Source organism: Brachycentrus maculatus, unplaced genomic scaffold (assembly GCF_059751285.1).
Source record: "Brachycentrus maculatus isolate JH-2025_06_01 unplaced genomic scaffold, ASM5975128v1 h1tg000293l, whole genome shotgun sequence".
NCBI lineage: Eukaryota > Metazoa > Arthropoda > Insecta > Trichoptera > Brachycentridae > Brachycentrus > Brachycentrus maculatus.
Genome location: NW_028281044.1, coordinates 1,930,774 through 1,952,500, shown reverse-complemented (window position 1 = coordinate 1,952,500; position 21,727 = coordinate 1,930,774). Strand labels below are relative to the sequence as shown.

The 21,727-nt window shown below is 32.5% G+C and overlaps 1 protein-coding gene across 2 annotated transcripts in view; it reads left to right on the top strand.

Moving 5' to 3' along the window:
• Nucleotides 1–21,727, top strand: part of LOC148305030 (uncharacterized) — a 166,522-nt gene that overhangs the window by 89,323 nt on the left and 55,472 nt on the right. The window lies entirely within an intron of this gene.

Genomic DNA, 21,727 nt, shown 5'->3' with positions numbered 1-21,727 from the left:
ATGAAAAGAAGCTTTTTATTGAGCAGAAACTCTTTTATTAGAATGTGAGGTCCGAATCTTGGATTAAAATCACACACATGAGAAACGCAAGAAAACATCATTTTCATTTTTATTATTTAAGCTTATAATTTCACCAGAGAATTTATTTACAACATTTTAAACCAGCCTATGACGGTCATCAGCCCCGTAAATGCCCAGACTTCCATATTCTTCTTCTTCTTTGATGAGATGTCAATAAATAATAAGATTGTATTACAGTCATAATTGGTGTAATGGTAAGCGTGTTTTGCGGCCGTACTAGAGTTCCCGGGTTCGATTCCCAGGGGGGGGGGGTGAAAATAAATAATAGTGAATTCAAACTCTAATATTTATTTTATATTTTATACACCCTGGACTGGTCCCTGAAGCGCAAGGGTGATCACCTTGCCTTCATCTAAGTAACAATCAAGTTAATACTGCGTCAAAACGATGCAGTGCCTTATGCACCATTGATGCAGTGCCTTATGCACCATTGGGTACGGATAAGGGTAAAAGAAGAAGACTTCATTAAAAAACAGCAATTTTCCAACTATTTAAGGGTAAAAAATACTTAAATCTATAGAAATGTTCATCTTCGAGATACCAACATGACTTTTAAATACCAAAATGCCATACCAACCAATTCCAACAAAACTTTAAATATTTGGGAACAAAGTACCTTCCAACAGATATTTAAGAAAATAACTCCTGTAATTGGAGATAATCCAGATTTTGTGAACATGTATTTGGACACACTCAAAATGGTATTCTTAATCTTTTAAAATATCCCTAGTTCCGCCTTGCATAGTTTATTGACAAGAGGGTCTGTTTTAATAGATTTATATTATCCACTGACACTTCGTGATGGAATTGCATTATTAATATATTATTAGATTAAAATCAATATTTTTAGCTTTTCCACTTTATTTTTATTTGACCAGCGACCGGGCTTCGTCGTTACCGACATCATCAGACTGGTCTGATGAAACTGACTGGTCTGATCACCAGTCTGATGATGTCGGTAACGACGAAGCCCGGTCGCTGGTCAAATAAAAATAAAGTGGAAAAGCTAAAAATATTGGTTTTAATCTATTAATATATTAAGAGGGTCTGTTTTCTATGGTTTTTGCGGAAGCGTCACCAGTAGCGAGTAGCATTTATCTCGACGGAAGAGCATTGCATAATTGGCAGACGAATAACAGGAGATGGTATCTGCGTTTGCATGATGTTTGAAGAAAGATTGGGTATAATTACGTGTTGAGCAGTTTCATGCTCAGTGGCTTTGTAATCTACTCGCGGTTCCAGCACGCTTGCTTCTCACACCTTGACGGTTCAGAGAACTCTCCCGAGAACGCGATGCTGATGGATGAGAGCATTGATTAATAATAAATTAATCAAAGACAACTGGCTTAATAATAATAATAAAACCCTTATCCGCACCCCAATGGTGCATAGGGCACTGCGTCATATAAACGCAGTGTTATGTTGATCGTTTACACATGAAGGAAAGGTGATCAGCCCTCCGCTTCAGGTAACAGTCCTGGGTAATATTGAATAAATATTACAGTGAAAAAAATCACATAAATTTATTTTACCCCCCTTGGGAATCGAACCCAGGACCTCCAGAACGGTAGCCGAGCGTGCTGACCATTACACTACTGGCTTACCTACCTAAATGTTATTTGGAATAACAATTAAAAGTAACTAACTAACTAACCATCACGCCGCTTCCCCGAAGGGGTAGGCAGAGAGAATAAAACGCCACACTTCCATATTCTTCTTCATCTTTGATGAGATGTCAAAAATAATATAAAATTCTTTCTTTCTTAAAATAAAAATAAAAATTGCCATTATATCCACATATATAATTAATCATTTCTACATATATAAATTCTTTCTTAAAATAAAAATAAAAATTTCCATGTCAATAAATTCTTCCTTTCCCAGAAAATAAATATAAGGGTACATACCTACATCCCCCATTAGCTACTGTTGTCTCCCATAAATTATTGCTGCACGTGTTAAAACTGTCACTTAGAATTGTATAGCTACATAAGGACCGTAGTCCATTTGATCTTCACATTCGTTTGATAATGCCCTAACAAGGCGAAACAATTGTCACAGTATAATTTTGTATGTGTTTTTGTTAATAAAATACAACTTAGTAGACTCAAAAAATCTGTGTTTGATTTAAAATTAATACATAAAATAAAATAAAAACTATATAGCTAACTTATCATCATGTCGCTTTCTGTAGGGGCAGGTAGAGAATAGAATACCACACTAATCTGTCTTTGCAAACATTCTCTCGCCTCTTCCACGTTCATGCATCTCCTCATACATAACCGTCGATCGTTTTGACTCCTAACCTGACCACTTTCAAGTATTTGGTATACCTGATCGTATCTTGTTTTTCTCGGTCTTCCTCTGCTCCTTTTTCCAATTACATTCGCCGCATAAATTTGTTTTACCGTTATAGTTAACAACATTTTGAGTGTGTCCAAATGCTTGTTCACAAATCTGGATTATCTCTAATTATTATTATTACTAACCATATTCGCTCCCTAGGTGGAGCATATGGAGTTCACAAACTGTCTCCAGGCTTTTCTGTCGGCTCCCAGCTCCCTTGCATCCTCCCAAGTCAGATTACGTTAAGTCCACGAAATCTCCAATTATAGGAGTTATTTATCATATTTTTTAAATATCTCAGCCTACGACGGTCGTAAGCCCCGTAAATGCCCAGACTTCCATATTTTTCATCTATGTTCAGATGTCAAAAAATGATAAGAATATTCATTTTATTTTTATTTTTATTTTTTATTTTTGACGTATCTCCTGTAATTGGAGATCATCCAGATTTTGCGAACAAGTATTTGGACACACTCAAAATGTTGTAAATAATAAGAGTATTGTTTTTGTCCGCCTCCGCAGTGTAATGGTCAGCACGCTCGGCCACCGTTCTGGAGGTCCCGGGTTCGATTCCCAAGGGGGGAAAATAAATATAAGTGATTTTTTTCACTGTCATATTTATTCAATATTACCCTGGACTGGTACCTGCAGCGGAGGGCTGATCACCTTTCCTTCATGTGTAAACGATCAAGATAACACTGCGTTTATATGACGCAGTACCCTATGCACCATTGGGGTGCGGATAAGGGTTTTTTATTATTATTATATTGTTTATCTAAAATGGAGTGGATCTTGGACTTGTACCTGAATCGCAGGGCTGATCACCATTCATTAAAATATTCAACGGTAAAGATAGCACTGCAGTGCCGTATACACCATTGAGTGCAGCTGAGGGTTTTCGAGAGAGAGAGAGAGAAAGAGAGGTAGCGAGGTACTACAGATACTTTGCATGCCATAGGTACATATGCATACATGACAATGGACCGCCGATTCCCGTCCTTTCTCCCGGGCACAATGGCCGCCATCCCGCGAGGCGCCGACGTTATCACCACTATATTAGTGTCTGCATTCGCTAATAAGTATAATAAGTTTTCCCAACAGCGAGAAAGTCGCTGATTGGGCATTGTGACGTAACTGCACAGAGAGAGAATGCGAGAGAAACCGGTCATAATACGTGTAATAGTGCAGTAATTCGAGCAGTCTAATTCGGTGGTGACATTCATTAGAATTTGATCCGCTCGACGTCCTAGATTAATGGGACTTTACAGAAAAGGTTTTAGACAGATGCGGACTTTCAAGATTGTTAGTTAGACAAATGAGGACTTTCAAGATAATTTTTCATACAAATAGAATGAGAATGCGGGAGTAACCGGCCATAATACGTGTAATAATGAAATAATTTCTGCTATTGAATTCGGTGGTGACATTTATGCCATACTTTCGACGTCTTTGATTAATAGGACTTTCAAGAAGATTATTTAGACAAATAAAGACTTTGTCTGCCTCCGTAGTGTAATGGTCAGCACGCTCGCTTACCGTTCTGGAGTTCTGGGTTCGATTCCCAAGGCGGGTAAAATAAATATAAGTGATATTTTCACTGTAATATTTATTCAATATTATTACCCTGGACTGGTACCTGAAGCAGAGGGCTGATCACCTTTCCTTCATGTGTAAACGATCAAGATAACACTGCGTTTATATGACGCAGTGCCCTATGCACCATTGGGGTGCGGATAAGGGTTTTATTATTATTTATTAAAAAGACTTTTGGGAAAATATTTTAGTGAATGAGACTTTTCAATAATACATTTTGCACAAGTGAGAAAATTCCAAAAAACATTCATGACAAATGAAGACATTACATTAGTGTAAACACACAGTTAAAAATTTTAAAGATTTGGATTTGAATTTTTTTTAATAAATGCTTTTTTTGATACTTTGTGGCACAATTCATAAACTTAACCACTTTTATTTTTGATATTTTTTCCGACCGGTTTCGACAAGCACCTTGTCACCTTCATAAATGGAAGAGTACTTTTTGTATTTGATTTTTAGTTTGTTTCTGGCTGTTATATTTCTTGAATAAATACATCAAAAATGTAAAAATAAAAATGAAATTTAATATTTATTTTGAGTACTTTCCTGATAAATCTTTTCACACGTAAATTTTAGGAAAAACACTGCGTTTCAGACAGATTATATGTGCGTGTATAATTATGACTTCTTCATAGAAATTTCTTTGTATCTTTGCATAAGTAAGAATCAGTTATCTGACGCGTATCATTCAGCAAACAATGACCACTGAAAAACAGTGCATGAATTTATCAAAAATTTAACAATCCGTGATTTTTTTGTTTTGTTTATTAAATAATGCATGGGTAGACTTTGGCTGATTACTGATTAACCGTGATGTGACTGACCATCTTAAAAAGTCAAACTAATTATTAAAATAACCCTCATCACTTCTGTATCGAGTGTGGCTCGTATTTATGCGCCAACTCCGATGTCGAGATTGACTTTATACTGTTTCATTTTAAACAGAAACAGTACCACAAATCCTTCTTTACAATACTAATAAGACTTTTTTTTATTTGCTTTATAACAATTTAATAACTTTTGGTTCCCTTAACACTTTTCCGCACCCAATGGTGCATAGGGCACTGCGTCGTATCAATCTTGCATCGTTATCTTGATCGTTACTTATATGAAGACAAGATTATCACACCTACGCTACAGAGTAATATTAAATAAATATTACAGTATAAAATCACTAATATTCTCATTAACTGATTCGGCAGTTACTTTGTGGTAAAATCTATCCATTTTTAATTAATGATTTACTTAGTAAATACCACTAGTGGTATTTATTAAGTAAAACATTCACTAATATTCATTTATGTATTTAATTTATTATTTTTGAATTTCGTCCCATAACGTATGTATGAAACCCTTATCATCATGCATCATATAAACGCAGTGTTATCTTGATCGTTAACACATGAAGGGAAGGTGATCAGCTGCCCGCTTCAGGTACCAGTCTAGGGTAATATTTAATAAATATTACAGTAAAAAAATCACTTATATTTATTTGACCCCCATCTGGGAATCGAACCCGAGACCTCCAAAACGGTAAGCGAACCTGCTGACCATTACAATTACACTCCGGAGGCGGACCATACCACAAATATAACAATGTTTTCAAATTGCAAAATATAATAATTTTATCACTTATTCATGTGTCATCAACTTTGTAGAATAACGTAATTATTTTAATACACAAATTAAACATTTGTCTTAGACCACTTTTTGAGTTTATTAATGTAAACACGATTAGTTTTGAGAACTACAGATTTTCTCATCAACGAAAATCTCTCATTTGATGAGAACATTTGTTCTCGAAACAAGTCGTGCTTATGTAAGCAATTATTCAAATATAAAAATAAACATTCGTATAAAACCACTTTTTAAGTTTATGAATGTTAATAAACTAAAAAAGTGGTCTTATACAAGTGTTTATTTTTACATTTGAATAATTTCTTAAACTTCGGGTTATCCTGACCCCAGATGGTCAGCGATGGGTTGACTGCGTTCCGGCGCGCGAGCCGCGTGCGAACTGTTACATAAAATTGAATAATTAGCCAAGTTAAATAATGAAATCTGTGCCGGGTTACTGCTAACTGTATCTCGGTACACTTAGCTTTCGTTTCGCTGTCTTTCGGCGGGTCGAAAGGGCACAGTGCCCCAGAAATACACTGCTACTTTGAACTTGATGGCTTCGCTTTATAGACCGCAGATGAGACTAATAATTAGACTCATATATTTTTTGACATCTCTTCAAAGATGAAGAAGAATATGGAAGTCTGGGCATTTACGGGGCTGACGACCGTCATAGGCTGGTTTAAGTGATCACTTTACACACGTGTAACATTCACCAATTCTACCTATTATTGACAACCACACTACTCAAATTCTTGGAAGTTCTATATATATGAACCGATTTAGAAACCTTGTTCTTGAATCACTAGAACTTTACAAGAAACATCTATTGGTGAGATGTAAAGAAGCTTTTTACTAAGCAGAAACTCTTATATTTTTTCCCTCTGTATTTTTTTATTTAACATAAATTTACAAAATTATGAAATAATTATGTACACCCCTCAATTATAAGCATGCTACTGTGACGTCATAACCGGAACGGAGTTCCGTTTAGAGAAAAACGGGAAAATCCGTTTCTTCCTTTTATTTCCGTTCGTGTGCAATTCCAATTTGTTTTTTTTTTGGTCTACTGCTTCATCGTTCGTTCTAAATCGTTCTCGCATCAAATTAGGTATTTTCGTATCTTTAATTTAAATTGTAGGTTAGCGGTTAGCGTGCGTGACAATTCATTTCAACGGTCATTGAGTCGATTCGTGTGACTTTAATTATTATGATTATTTTATTTACATTTATTTTCCAACTCAGATAAGAAGAATATGGAAGTCTGGGTATTTACAGGGCTAGCGACATAGTAATAGTGATTTTACACGTTAATATTTATTTAATATTACCCTGGACTGGTCACTGAAACGCAGTAGTGATACCTTGCCTTCGTATAAGTAACGATCAAGATACCACCACGTCAATACGATTCAGTGCCCTATGCACCATTGGGTGCGGATAAGGGTTAGAGGAAGATGACAGAATGATTTTTACGAAACCGGTAGTCACGAATAATTGTTTATAAAAGTGGTATTACACAAAGTGAACGATGAATCATAAGGAGAGTGTTATATTACCATGCCACAAAGTTAACAATGCTTTAATTTTTTCTACAAAAATGTTAGTAATATTAGTATATAATTCAAATAATTATTCACCGAAATTTTTATGTCTACCGGTTTCGTGACGTACCCGTCTCTTCGTCAGGACAATTACTAACCAAAAGTAAAAATGACTAACGAATATGAATAATATTGAGAATAAAATTGAATTTATTTATTAATTGTTAATTCAAACACAGATTTTTTGAGTGTTCTAAGTTGTATTTTACTGTTAAATTACACTGGCCAACAATTTAAAACTTTTATTTTGTAACTGGCATGAAAATGCCTGATCTTTATGCACTTTGCATAGCTGAATTAAAAAACGAAAGCAAAAAAATGTAGCATGTCAGATTTTTTAGTTATGGATATTTTTAATTCTGATATTGACTAAAGTTGATCTTATTATTTATGTGTAAATATATAAACATATAGTACTATCGTATTCAATATTAATAAGTTAATATATTTTTACTGTTTCTCCATAATTCAATACTTTTTTTGAACCCTTAGACTTTAGACTAAAACATGTCTAGATACCAACCACTATTACGGTTTCAACGTATGGGGTCCATACAAACAATAATATGACTGTAACATCAAAACTTGACGTGATACAAGCTTGTCACCATATATGTAGACTTTGAATAAGAACGATTAACTTGGTCCAAATCAGTCATCAAAATTTCAGTTACAAAATCATTGTTGGCCAGTGTTATTGGCATTTAAAGATGCAATAACTAGGCGAAACAAATGTCAAATATGTATTTATTTATTGATTTGGCGTTTAATTTGTAGAACTCCTTTTTTATTTATGTATTAATTGTATACAATTCTAGGAACTAGGCTATTTAAGGACCGTCAGTAAGTTTAATCTTCACATTTGTTTGAAAATGCCATAACTAGGCGAAACTATTGTCACAATATGATTTTTTATGTGTGTTTTAGCAATAAAAAACAACTTAGTAGAATCAAAAAAAATGTGTTTAATTTAACAATTCATACATAAATTGGTAGATATTACTGAAGATATTATGCTTTTAATATACAAAATATAATATATTTTTTTGACATCTCATCAAAGAAGAAGAAAAATATGGAAGTCTGGACATTTACGGGGCTCAATGCCCAGACTTCCATATTCTTTTTCATCTTTGATGAGATGTCAAAAAATAATATGAAAATAACTCCTGTAATTGGAGATAATCCAGATTTTGTGAACAAGTATTGGACACAATCAAAATGTTGAATACAAAATATGAATTTATTTATTTTAAAATCCAATTAAAGGACAATTGTTTTATCATTTATAAGGACGTAACAGTGCAATATCTTGTAGAATCTATCCACTGGGCTTGACTGCGGTGGGACCAAATTGCAAACATTGATGATATTAGTCACCATCGTCGGATCGACGTTCTTGGGCAGCTTCGCCAGGACAACACTCTTGTCGAACTGTCCATCGGGCGTCAGGAGCCCCAAAGTCGTGTACAGGCAGTAGACGTAGTTCTTCACCTTGGCGTCATCCACAAAGTCCGCTTTGTGGAGATTGGTGATGAGCGCGTGGCTAGCCCTGGTTTTGAAAACGCAGTAATGGTGTAAGAAGGATATCTTGATGTTGTCGATCAATGTTTGACCCTGAGGAAATTACATAATACGAATTATCATCAGCAGGATGGATACAGACACCAATGCAAACACAGAAAGATCCCATAGACCCTCTTGACTTGCTGCCTTCTAAAATTCTATTTTCAATGGAAGTTTTTCTTAGTAAATCTTTTACTTTAAAAGATTTTTCTAATAAAATTGTAAAATAAGTTGGTTGAAGTGATCGGTCACAAATTACACACCAAAAATTAATCTAAGCGATGAAGTTTGTCTTTTTATTTTTGGAAATAAAAGCTTGTATATGAAATATAGATCGCCCAGAATATAAAAAGTAATGAATTCTCCGTATATATATATATATATATATATATATATATATATATATATATATATATATATATATATATATATATATATATATATATATATATATATATATTTACCTGGTAAATACCTATTTTTTTCAAAATCTATTGTGTTTTCGATGCATTCCGCATCTAGAATGGATCGAAACACACGTGTTTCACGTCACGACACGTCACAGTAGATTTTAAGAAATTGTGGTATTTACCAAGTAAAACCTTAATCAAAACAGATAGATATTACCACAAAGTGTCTGCCGAATCAATTAATGAAATGATAAGTGAAATGACGAAGTTATAATTCTGTAAAAAAAATTGTTAGTCCCTCTCCAAGCACAAGAGCTTAGTCTCTTTGTTGGAGAGAACTGCGTTATAAATTTTAAGATTGCAAAAGTAGAAATGTCTAGAAAATGTCTTTTAACAACCTAAATAATAATAATTAACTAAAAAAAATTAAAGAAAACTTTTGTAACCATATTAAAAAATAAAATTTTAATATTTGTATAATTTATATTTGAAGCACTAACTTTGTGATTTTCCACTTTTTAATTAAAATGTAACTTTGTTTTAAATCACTCTACATATTTTATGATAACTTAATTGTAATGTCTACCGGTTTCGAAGCTAACCGCTTCTTTATCAAGACTGATTAATACTCAGTCAATTACTAATTAATAATCAGTCTTGATAAAGAAGCGGTTAGCTTCGAAACCGGTAGACATTATAATTAAGTTATAATAAAATATTTAATTATAAAATATTTGTGGTACCTGAGCAGCCGCAATGAAGCCAAAAACTACGATGCTGAATAAAGCGATCTTCATTTTGATAATATATAATATTGTAATAAAATTCCCAAGTGTTTCGATCAATTCCCAGTAAGAACAATGTATGAACTAGCAAAATCTGCCTCTTTTATATACAGAAATATTGTCACCGAAAATAATCCTTACCTCTAAAAAATCGGATTTTAACATGAAAATACAAAAAATTCATTAAAACATAACATTTAATTTCATACATAATGACAAATATGAAAAATATATATTACAAAAAAAGTATTCGTATTATAATTATTTAATATTTTATTCCTCTTTTAAGCTGGGATTTCAACGGAAGTTAACACTTTAACTGCGCAGTTTTGATAATTTTACCTCAAATAGAAACATGGTGACGTAGTTTGACAAGAAAAATGCAATTGATATTCTTGATTGAAGCATGACTAACTAACTAACCTCACCGCAGGGGTAGGCAGAGAGAATAGAACGTCACACCACTTTTTCTTTGCAAACATTTAATGCCTCTTCCACATTCATGCATCTCCTCGTGCTCATACATACCCGCCGATTAATTCGACTCCTGAGATGATTGCTTTCAAGTATTTGAAATACCAAGTCTTCCTCAGTCTTCCTCTGCTCATATTACCAACTGAATTCGCCTCATAATTTTCTATTACCGTTCTTTCTCACTCATTCATTCCACATGTACAAACCATCTCAACACAGCTTTCTTAATTTTGTCAAAAATGCTTATCTCAGCCTTGCATTCTTTCCTTATTTCACCATTCGATCATCTATCAAACATAGTTTTGGGGCATATTCGTCTGAGAGAAAAATGAACCACAAATACGAAATTTGAGTATTTTGGCTGTCAATCATGAGTGAATGGTGATGTCACACAGTTAAACCAGCCAACGACAGGTCGTGACCTTTTGTTAATTTATCCAGACTTCCATATTCCCACCTCAACAGAATCTTCATCATTAAAAATCTAGATAAATATTTCTAAAGTCATTCTCTCATTCTCCCCAATCATTTAGTCCGCCTTCGTAGTGTAATGGGCAGCACGTTCTGCTACCGTTCTGAAGGTCCAGGTTCAATTGCCTGGGGGGGTCAAATAAATAAAATAAAAAAAGTAATTTTTTCACTCTAATATTTATTCAATATTACCCTGGACTGGTACCTGAAGCGGAGGGCTGATCACCTTTCCTTCATGTGTTAATTAATGATCACGATAACACTGCGTTTATATGATGCAGTGCCCTATGCACCATTCTGTGCGGATATGGGTTAGAAGAAGAAGAAGATTTGGGAACACTCAAAATATTGTAGATATTTTTAAAAAAAAAATTTTGAGTGAAATGAATAAACGGTCCCAATGTAGTTGGAAATTGAAGCAGAAGAACTCCTTGGAAAAATTGTCATGATCTTGAATCGAGTTGGTTGAAGACGTTCTACTCACGAGATTGGAAACATTGTATTTGGGTCCATAAGTCGTACCTGTTTGTACATAACAAAAAATAAATTAATACAACATACAAATAATTTTTATACGTACATGCATGTCGTGGGTATACTGGCAAAAAACGTTAACTCTAAAATCCCTGTTTGAATTATCGCTGTTATTTAAAGCATAAAATACCCGCTATTAAACTCAAAATTGAATTTACTTTAAAAAACCACATAAAAGAGACATTTTAAACTACTTAATGTATTTCGCTAGTTTATAGAACGCTGAAAACATTATAATAAGCATCATTTGGTCAAAATTGTATATTTTCGAGTAAACGTTTTTTACCAGTACAACCACGATATTACTTTACTGATTACAAAGTAATTTTATTAGAAATTTTAAGATTTTTTTTAGTAATATGGTAAACTTTCAACCGCACATAAATTATGTTAGTCTCTTTCTAGTCCTTGTATGCATCAAATGGTGAAACGGGCACTGTATTTGATTTATATATTAAAACTATCTAGGCATCATGCTGCTTCTTTGTAGGGGTAGATATAGACAACGAACGCCATACCAATGTGTCTTTGCAAACAATCTTCTCTTCTTCCACATTCATGCATCTCCTCATGCATACCCGCTAATTATTTCGACTCCTGACACCTTTCAAGTATTTGAAATATTTGTTTATTTATTTATTTAAACTTCATGTACAGAAAAAAAAGTACTTTGGGCTTATTGCTAAAAGCAATGTCTTCCAACCAACCAAAAACAGTCTAGTGATATTGATCAAAACGTTTGACACATTCTATTTTTTGATCTTATAAATTTTGTTTTTTCCGGTGTAAAAAACAGAATTTTGTAAAAATTGGCTTTAAAAAGGGAGTAAAATTATTATATTTTAAGTAAAATTTTACTGCAATTTTACTTATATTGCAATGGTAGGAATATATCGCACACTCCTTTTAAGAACGTCATAAATCAAAAATCGTCAATTTTCAGTTGTGCATGTTTTCGGAATGCCCAGAAAATATACTATATACCAGCAAAAGCGGCATATTTTTAACTTAATATTTACCCACTACAGGGCAGAAAATGTTGTTTTTGCATTTTGATGAAAAGGTATTGTTTAATTATTTTTTTTAAATATACTAAATATTTTTGAAATGGAGAAAAACCTTCAGGTTTTACCTAAAAAGATCTGTTGCACAGTAAAAAGTCCAATAAGTGGCTTGATATTTATTTTTAATACATTGTATTATATTTTTAAACTTTAAAAACGTTCTCCTGAAAAATCAAGTTTTTTTATTTATGACGTTCTTGAAAGGAGTGAGCGATATATGGCAATGAAAAACGTAATAACGAAGTTTTAAGGTTTATTTTTTAGCATTCTTTTACATCCTTCTACTTTCGCACACATTTACAGGAATTAGTTGTGTGAAAAAGCGAGAGCCTCCCATATTATATTATTTTTTATCTCTCTTCAATCTAAGGCGCGACACAGAAATCGACGCCATATCGGCTGTCAGATAGCGGAACGCGGACGCGCGTGTCTATGGGCGCAAGTGTCATTTATCTGTGGCAAACTTCCTTAAACATCTATGGTCAACAGGATACTCTAGTGACAGCGTTCCATTTTTAAATAACGGTTTCGTTGCCGCGTTTTCTCTCTGCTGCGGACGAGTCGGAATTTAATTTTAAATAAAGACATTTGAACTAGAAACGCCTTAAACATTCCATAAAAATAAAAAAAGGTGTCATAAACAAGACGTCTAGAAGGAAAATATAATATGGGTAGGTACCTACATTTATTGGTAGAACTGCATTTTATGAAATAAAATAACAGCTATGTATGTTGTTTTTTCGGCATGAATTTTATTTGACCAGCAACCGGGTTTCGTCATAACCGACATCATCAGACTGGTGATCACCAGTATATGTTTATATGTGTATATTATTGTCTTATCTATAATATATCAAAAGTCGTATATACAAATGTGACTTTCACAATTCTATCCATTATTAATCATTACACTACTCAAATTTTTGAAACTCCTACATATGTATATCATAACGTGAATGTTACATTTGTGTAAATTGATCACCTAACCAGCCTGTGACATGTCATAAATCTTTTTAATACCCAGACTTCCATATTCTTCTTCATCTATGTAAATACGTCAAAAAAATTAATTAAAATATAACTCATACAATTGACAAGTTATTTCACATCTGAGTTCTCGGCAGCATCTATGGTTGATTTGAGTAAGCTTTTTATTTGGCTCAGATCCTTATATGTATGTATGTTAGATTCTTTCACAGTTATTTCACATACTAGGAGATGCCTGGCTATGTTTTGTCAATATAAAAATAGCTCCCATGTGGAGAAACCCAGATTTGTGAACAAGGATTTGAACATACCCAAAATGTGGAAAAGTTGCCATGTAAAATATGAAAATAAATAAATGTAGATAGGTAGGTAGGTAGGAAATTAATAATAAATAAAATAATTAATTCACTCGGATTCACCAAATCAATGAGTCACCGAGTCATATTGGTGAACCGGACTTGTGCTTCTCGTATGACTATCATATCGCTCACTCCTTTCAAGAACGTCATAAATCAAAAAACATGATTTTTCAGGAGATCGTTTCTAAAGTTTAACAGTATAACACAATCTAGTAAAAATAAATATCAAGCCACTTATTGAACTTTTTACTGTGCAACAGATCTTTTTAGGTAAAACCTGAAGGTTTTTTCTCCATTTGAAAAATATTTAGTTTATTTTAAAAAATAATTAAACTACGACTTTTCATCAAAATGCAAAAACAATATTTTCTGCCCTGTAGCGGGTAAATATTCAGTTAAAAATATGCCTCTTTTGCTGGGATATAGTACATTTTCTGGGCATTTCGAAAACATGCACAACTGAAAATTGACGTTTTTTTTTATTTATGACGTTCTTGAAAGGAGTGAGCGATATGGGTTTATCTCATGAAAAATTCAAAGTCAAATATCTCGGTATACGAGTATAAACAATATATTGAGGCATAGTTTTCCATCGCCTTGAACTTTCTATGGGCAACGTTACTCGATATGGTAAAAGGTTAAATCAACCATACGATATTCACCCATCGTGACACTTTTTTATTGGCATAAGACCCGGTATTCGTTAAATCGTAATATATTTTTTTTCTACTAAATCCAGGTAACATTTCGCTCACTCCTTTCAACAACTTCATACATCAAAAATCGTAATTTTTCAATTATGCGTGTTTTTGGAATGCCCAGAAAATGTACTATATCCCAGCAAATTCGGCATATTTTTAACTTAATATTCACCCGCTACAGGGCAGAATGTGTTGTTTTTTAATTTTGAAGAAAATGTATTGTTTAATAATTTGTTTAAATATGCTAAATATTTTTCAAATGGAGAAAATACATTTAGGTTTTACCTAAAAAGATCTGTTGCACGGTAAAAAGTTCTATAAGTGTCTTAATATTTATTTTTAATACATTTTATTATATTCTTTAACTTTAAAAACGATCTCCTGAAAAATCAAGTTTTTTTTATATATGACGTTGTTGAAAAAAGTGAGCGTTTTGTGAAGGTCCTCACCAAAAAGTTACATATCCAATATTGAACTAAATCTTTTAAATGCAAATCTGTTCTGTTTACTGTATTCTATCGAAATCTAATTAATTTTTGCGACAAAACGTGACCAATCCTGTGTTAAACCAATATGAAATCATTCAATCGCACCAAAACGTAACAATTTCAAAAGCTAGAATTCCTAATTACTTAAAATCAATTATAACGGATATGTAACGTTTTGGTGAGGACCTCCACAAATATGTTTTCCATTTAACGCTTTCTAGCTGGCATGATTTATTTTTTGAAGCGAGAGAAACGCGTAAATCTATGCCTAGTTTTTAAACAGCAGGGCCCAATGTATCAATGTTCTCATTAAGGAAGCCATACACACATCATGTGTGTCTTATGACACGGTATCCACACATTGTTTGGGCCTCGGACAATGCAGCGCGAGGGGTCCGGGTCGGCGGTGCGTGTCGCCTGAAGAAGTCAGACAATGGAACCACAAACGGCCGTAAATACTCACGGTCAGAGACAGGTGCATTCTGAGGTCAAATGCATGGAAATACAATCCAAAATTCATTGAATTGCACTATATATTGTATCAGAGGAAATAGCCAACAAATTACAGTTTATTACAGTCAAACAAGTATATGCTAAAACAAACCTCAAATATCCAAAACAGATCATATTAAAATCATTTTAAAATACCTAAATGCAACACAAAACAGTGCCAACAAATTTATATAAACTTTTTTTATATTTTTTTATTTATTTATTTGAAAACCAACACAATATTTAACAAAAATGACATAATATAATAAAATTTAAAAATAAAATTCCAATTACAGGTTTTCACTTAATTAATCTAAAAATCCGTCCACCTCCGTAGTGTAATGGTCAGCACGCTCGGCTAGCGTTTTGGAGGTCCCGGGTTCGATTCCCAGGGGGGGTCAAATGAATACAAGTGATTTTTTCACTCTAATATTTATTCAATATTACCCTGGACTGGTGCCTGAAGCGGAGGGCTGATCACCTTTCCTTCATGTGTTCACGATCAAGGTAACACTGCGTTTATATGATGTAATATGATATAAAATACCCGTATATAACACAAAACAGTACAACAAATTTATATATACTTAGAAATAAAAAGATATAAAAAAATAATGCAAGGCTGAGAAAAGAATTATCGATAATATTAAGAAAGGTGTGTTGAGATGGTTTGGGCATGTGAATCGAATGAGTGAGTGAAGAAAGAGGAGTAAAAGAAATTTATGAGGCGAATGTAATTGAAAATAGAAGCAAATGAAGACAGAGGAATAGTTGGCATGATCAAGTATTTGATGTTAGGAGTCGAAATAATCGACGAATATGTATGAGGAGGTGCATGAATGTGGATGAGACGAAAATTGTAGCATTTACCTAGTAAATTTTACATATAAAAATGGTCAGATATCACCACAACGTAATTTCCGCATAGGTCAATGAAAAGATATTTATACGACTGGAATTTGCGACATATTACATAACATTTGTAATTCTAATTGATTCTTAGACAAATCTGTCTTTCGTATGAGCTAAGACGATGAATCAGACTTCAAAAATGCTAATAAAAAAATGAAAGTTAATTGGTACTTTTGACTGAGTGACTCATTAAATGCCATGTTGTAGTCACGACACTTGCTTTACGACTATTAACGTGATTTTTTAATTATATAGCTGATTTTTCAGCGACAAAGACAATGACCCTAAGGGCGTTTGTCCACTACACGGAATTACACGGAATTTTACCGTCCGGCACGTCAGTTAGCGTTTTAAAACGATAATTGGCTTGGATTGGCTTGTGCTTTTGTCCATCTTTCTTCGGATCGGAGCTCTTGATCGGTGCGTGAACACGTTGCGCGTAAATTCGATCACGCTAAACTGTCGTAGTCACTTTCATTTTTCGAAACCGGACTGCCGGACGGCAAATTCCGGTAAAATTTTCGCCTCTTCCATATAGATGCATCTCTTCATGCATACCGCCGATTATTTCGACTCCTGACCTGGCTGCTTTTATGTATTTGACATACCTGATCATCTTAAAGCGTTTCTCGGTCTCTCCTCACTCATTCGTTCCACATGTCCAAACCAAAAGAGGTATGTGTTTGTGTTAGATTTCGTTTGATGTGTTTCTGTGTTTTTTTGCAGTTCTATATACGTTATCATAACGACGTGCCCTACGTAAAGTGCTCTAACTACATTTTTGTCAATTTTGAGATGTTTGGTGTACGTCATCAACTGACCGTTATCTACAAATATAAATAAACAAAAAAATATAAATAAATTACGCCTAGTTTTCAGGCGTATAAGACGCCATCTACATCGTATTTTCGAAATGAACTGAACTCCTAAAACGCTAACTACTTAATTTTGACAAAGCATTAAGTTTTAAAACGATTTAATACATTATTTTATCGTGTTTTCAATGTATAATACTAGTTTAGAATTTCATATAAGACCGTTAATTAATAAAAACAAATCCGTTGAAAAAATTTGTAAGCTCTCTCCTGTAAAGTTACAGATTTGCAGATAGAGTACTTTACGTAGGGACCGTCGATAAAGTGTGCTAATTGTGATTCGTGTGCTTTGCTGGGAGGTGTGTTCTTGTATTATGTGAGAGTAATTCTTTAAAGCGTATGTAAGAATAGTTTAAGCATATAATTATTTGACTGTCGTAAGTTGTAATTTTAAAATTAATAATAAAGCTTTGTTTCTCAGTATATTATACAACTTTTTAACGACTTTTTCTTATTAAATTACATTGTTATCCACATGTCTTTATATTCTGGGTAAATCGTTATGTCAATGACAATGAAAACGTTATAATAAAAATAATTACACATCAAACAAAACTTATAACATAGGTACCTCTTTTGTTCAAAAGAACTTTGATTATTATGCAATAAAATTGTACAACCTGCCTCGATTATCCATAAAATCATTAAATATTGAAAAACTAAGTATAAAAGAGCTATTTATAAATGGATAATAGAGGTGGGTTGATCTGGAATAGATCATTCGGTCATTTTTAATTCACTTTTTACTTGGTAAACACCGTTTACATCGATACGGTGTCTGAAAACGTCACGGCGCGTCTTCTTTCCAAGTAATAAAACCTTTCCTTCGTTTGTAAACGATCAAGATAACACTGATCGTTTACAAACGATCATTATATATATATACATATATATATATTTATATATATATATATATATATATATATACATATATATATATATATATATATATATATATATATATATATATATATATATATATATATATATATATATATATATATATATACATATATAAGTCCGCTTCCGTAGTGTAATGGTCAGCACGCTCGGCTACCGTTCTGGAGGTCCCGGGTTCGATTCCCAAGGGGGGTAAAATAAATATAAGTAATTTTTTCACTGTAATATTTATTCAATATTACCATGGACTGGTACCTGAAGCGGAGGGATGATCACATTTCCTTCATGTGTAAAACGATCATGATAACACTGCGTTTATAAGACACAGTGCCCTATGCACCATTGGGGTGCGGATAAGGGTTTTAATAATAAATTATTTTTTTTTAGTAGGATCTGGTAAGGAGTTGAGGGGGAGAGTTAAAGGAATCCAAGGAATGTACGATATGATGAACGCTCACAATTGTAATCTTAGAAATTATTTTAAAATTATGTTTATGTGTTAGAGAAATGTTTATGAATAATTTACTATCGAAAGTGAATGGTGATGACCAATTATTTTTGGGTCATCTTGCCGCCAAGCGAAGAACAGGTCAAATCACAAATAATCCCACGTAATTTATGAACTTTTAACCCCGTTACTTGACATACAAGTCGGCACATTAGCTGTTAAGAGGCCAGTCGACTCACGCACTATTTTTCGCTTAAATAACAAGTAAAAGAAATTTTAAAAAAATATGTACGCTCGTAGTTCTAGTACTAAAAATCACTTATGTTTATTTCATCCTCCTTTCGGATATATCGTAGTCATACAGGAGAAAGTGACCAAGTGTATTTTTTACAAAACCGTGATCATTGACTATTTGATATCTTACTAGTTTAATATTGCCCTGAAAACATCCCAAAGGATATTAAACTTGTAAGTATAATATATTGACTTGTTAAAAATGACTAACTGCATTGATGTTTATTTTCTTGCCAAGCAAAAGTGACTTAAATGGCCCTCCTGAACATTTTACGTTTTTTTAGTTGGTCACTTTCTCCTGTACGACCACGATATGCAAAGACTCTTTTGTTTGAATGTATGCAGGATCCTAACTGGATTATTTCACATACTAAAAACGCCTAAAAACACCATATTTTTTTTAAATGCAGCTTATAATTTGACCAGATCATTTTTTATTCACAACCTTTTGACTGTGTCAAAACACTTGTTCACGACATTCGGTATACGATAATGATGCTGTATTCATCGAAACACGCGACACAATAAATTTTAAGAAAAAGTGGTATTTACTAAGTAATATATATATATATATATATATATATATATATATATATATATATATATATATATATATATATATATATATATATATATATATATATATATATATATATATATATATATATATATATATATATATATATATATATATATATATATATATATATATATATATATATATATAAATATATATATATATATATATATAAATATATATATATATATATATATATATATATATATATATATATATATATATATATATATATATATATATATATATATATATATATATATATATATATATATATATATATTTATATATATATTTATATATATATATATATATATATATATATATATATATATATATATATATATATATATATATATATATATATATATATATATATATATATATATATATATATATATATATATATATATATATATATATATATATATATACATATATATATGTATATATATTTATCTTTTTACAGTACACAAAACATTTTTTTCATTCTTCATACATTCAGACATCTCATCATACATTATGTTATATTTTTTACATATATGAATTAGCAATATGACGTATCGTGGATTCAATAAAGGCGGAAAATAATTATTATTCTTCTTTTTACTTCTTCTTCTTCTTGGTGCAAGCCTTGTGGCCTGTTTTTAAGATGAATCACCCTTAAGATAATCCTTTTAATTTATTTTTTTTGCATCTCAACAAAGATGAAGAGGAATATAGAAAGATTAAGTCATAGATTTATGATCTATCTCATGATGTTTTATGATTGAGTTCACAATAGCCACCTACGATTGGATTTAGAAAGCTTTCATTTAGCAGAGACCCTTTTATTTATATGCAAGATCCTAACCCAGGTTATTTTACAAACTAGGAGACGCCTGAAATCATGATATTTTTTTAAGTATCTTATTATTTGACCAGTTATTACCCAGGTCATAAGCCCTGTAAACACTCAGACTTCCAAACTTCCACATCTATGTTAAGATGTAAAAAAAATGTGAAAATCACACCTAAATAGAGAAAATCCAGATTTGTGAACAAGTATTTGGACACACTTAAAATGTTGTGAACTTGTAAAATTAATCAATATTTTGAAATGGGTTCTAAAACGCAGTCGTCCACACTAGGGTCTATAGAATCCGACTCTCAAAGCAGACTCACCTCTTAAGAGGATTTTTTAAAGATGTTCTTCTTAAAATTTCTCTCACATTCGAGAAAGTGGTCCCTATGGGTCATTTAGGAGAAAATGACTGTTATTTTATATTGTCTTCGATCCAGACTCGCTTGACCCGATAGCGTAAGGCTGGGTCAACATAACTTTTAAACAACGTCTCAAACACTTTACCAATAAAAGTTAAAAGTTGATCAATAATATTGCTTTATTATTTTTTGACATCTCATCAAAGATGAAGAAGAATATGGAAGTCTGGGCATTTACGGGGCTGACGACCGTCATAGGCTAGTTTATAAGTCATCACTTTACACATGTGTAACATTCACCAATTCTACACATTATTGACAACCACACTACTCAATTTCTTGGAAGTTCTATATATATTTTGTCCACCTCCGTAGTGTAATAGTCAGCACGCTCGGCTACCGTTCCGGAGGTCTCGGGTTCGATTCTCAGGGGGGTTAAATAAATATAAATGATTTTTTCACTCTAATATTTATTCTTTATTACCCTGGACTGGTAACTGAAGCGGAGGGCTGATCACCTTTCCTTCATGTGTTCACGATCAAGATAACACTGCGTTTATATGATGCGGTGCCCTATGCACCATTGGGGTGTGGATAAGGGTTTGAATGAAAATGAAAAATATATATGAAACAATTTAGAAACCTTGTTCTTGAATCACTAGAACTTCACTAGAGACATCTGTTGGTGAGATGAAAAGAAGCTTTTTAATTAGTAGAAACTCTTAGCCAGAAACGCCAGAAAATATGATTTTTTTTAGCATATTATTTTACTAGACATTTTAAAATGTAAAATAATATTTTTATTTATATATTTTGACCCCTGGGGTATCGAACCCTTGACCTCTAGACAAATATCTGAATCACTACACTATGGACTCTACGATCTACGACTTACGTACTTAATATATTAGACAAACAAAAACTTATTATTGTGGTTTTA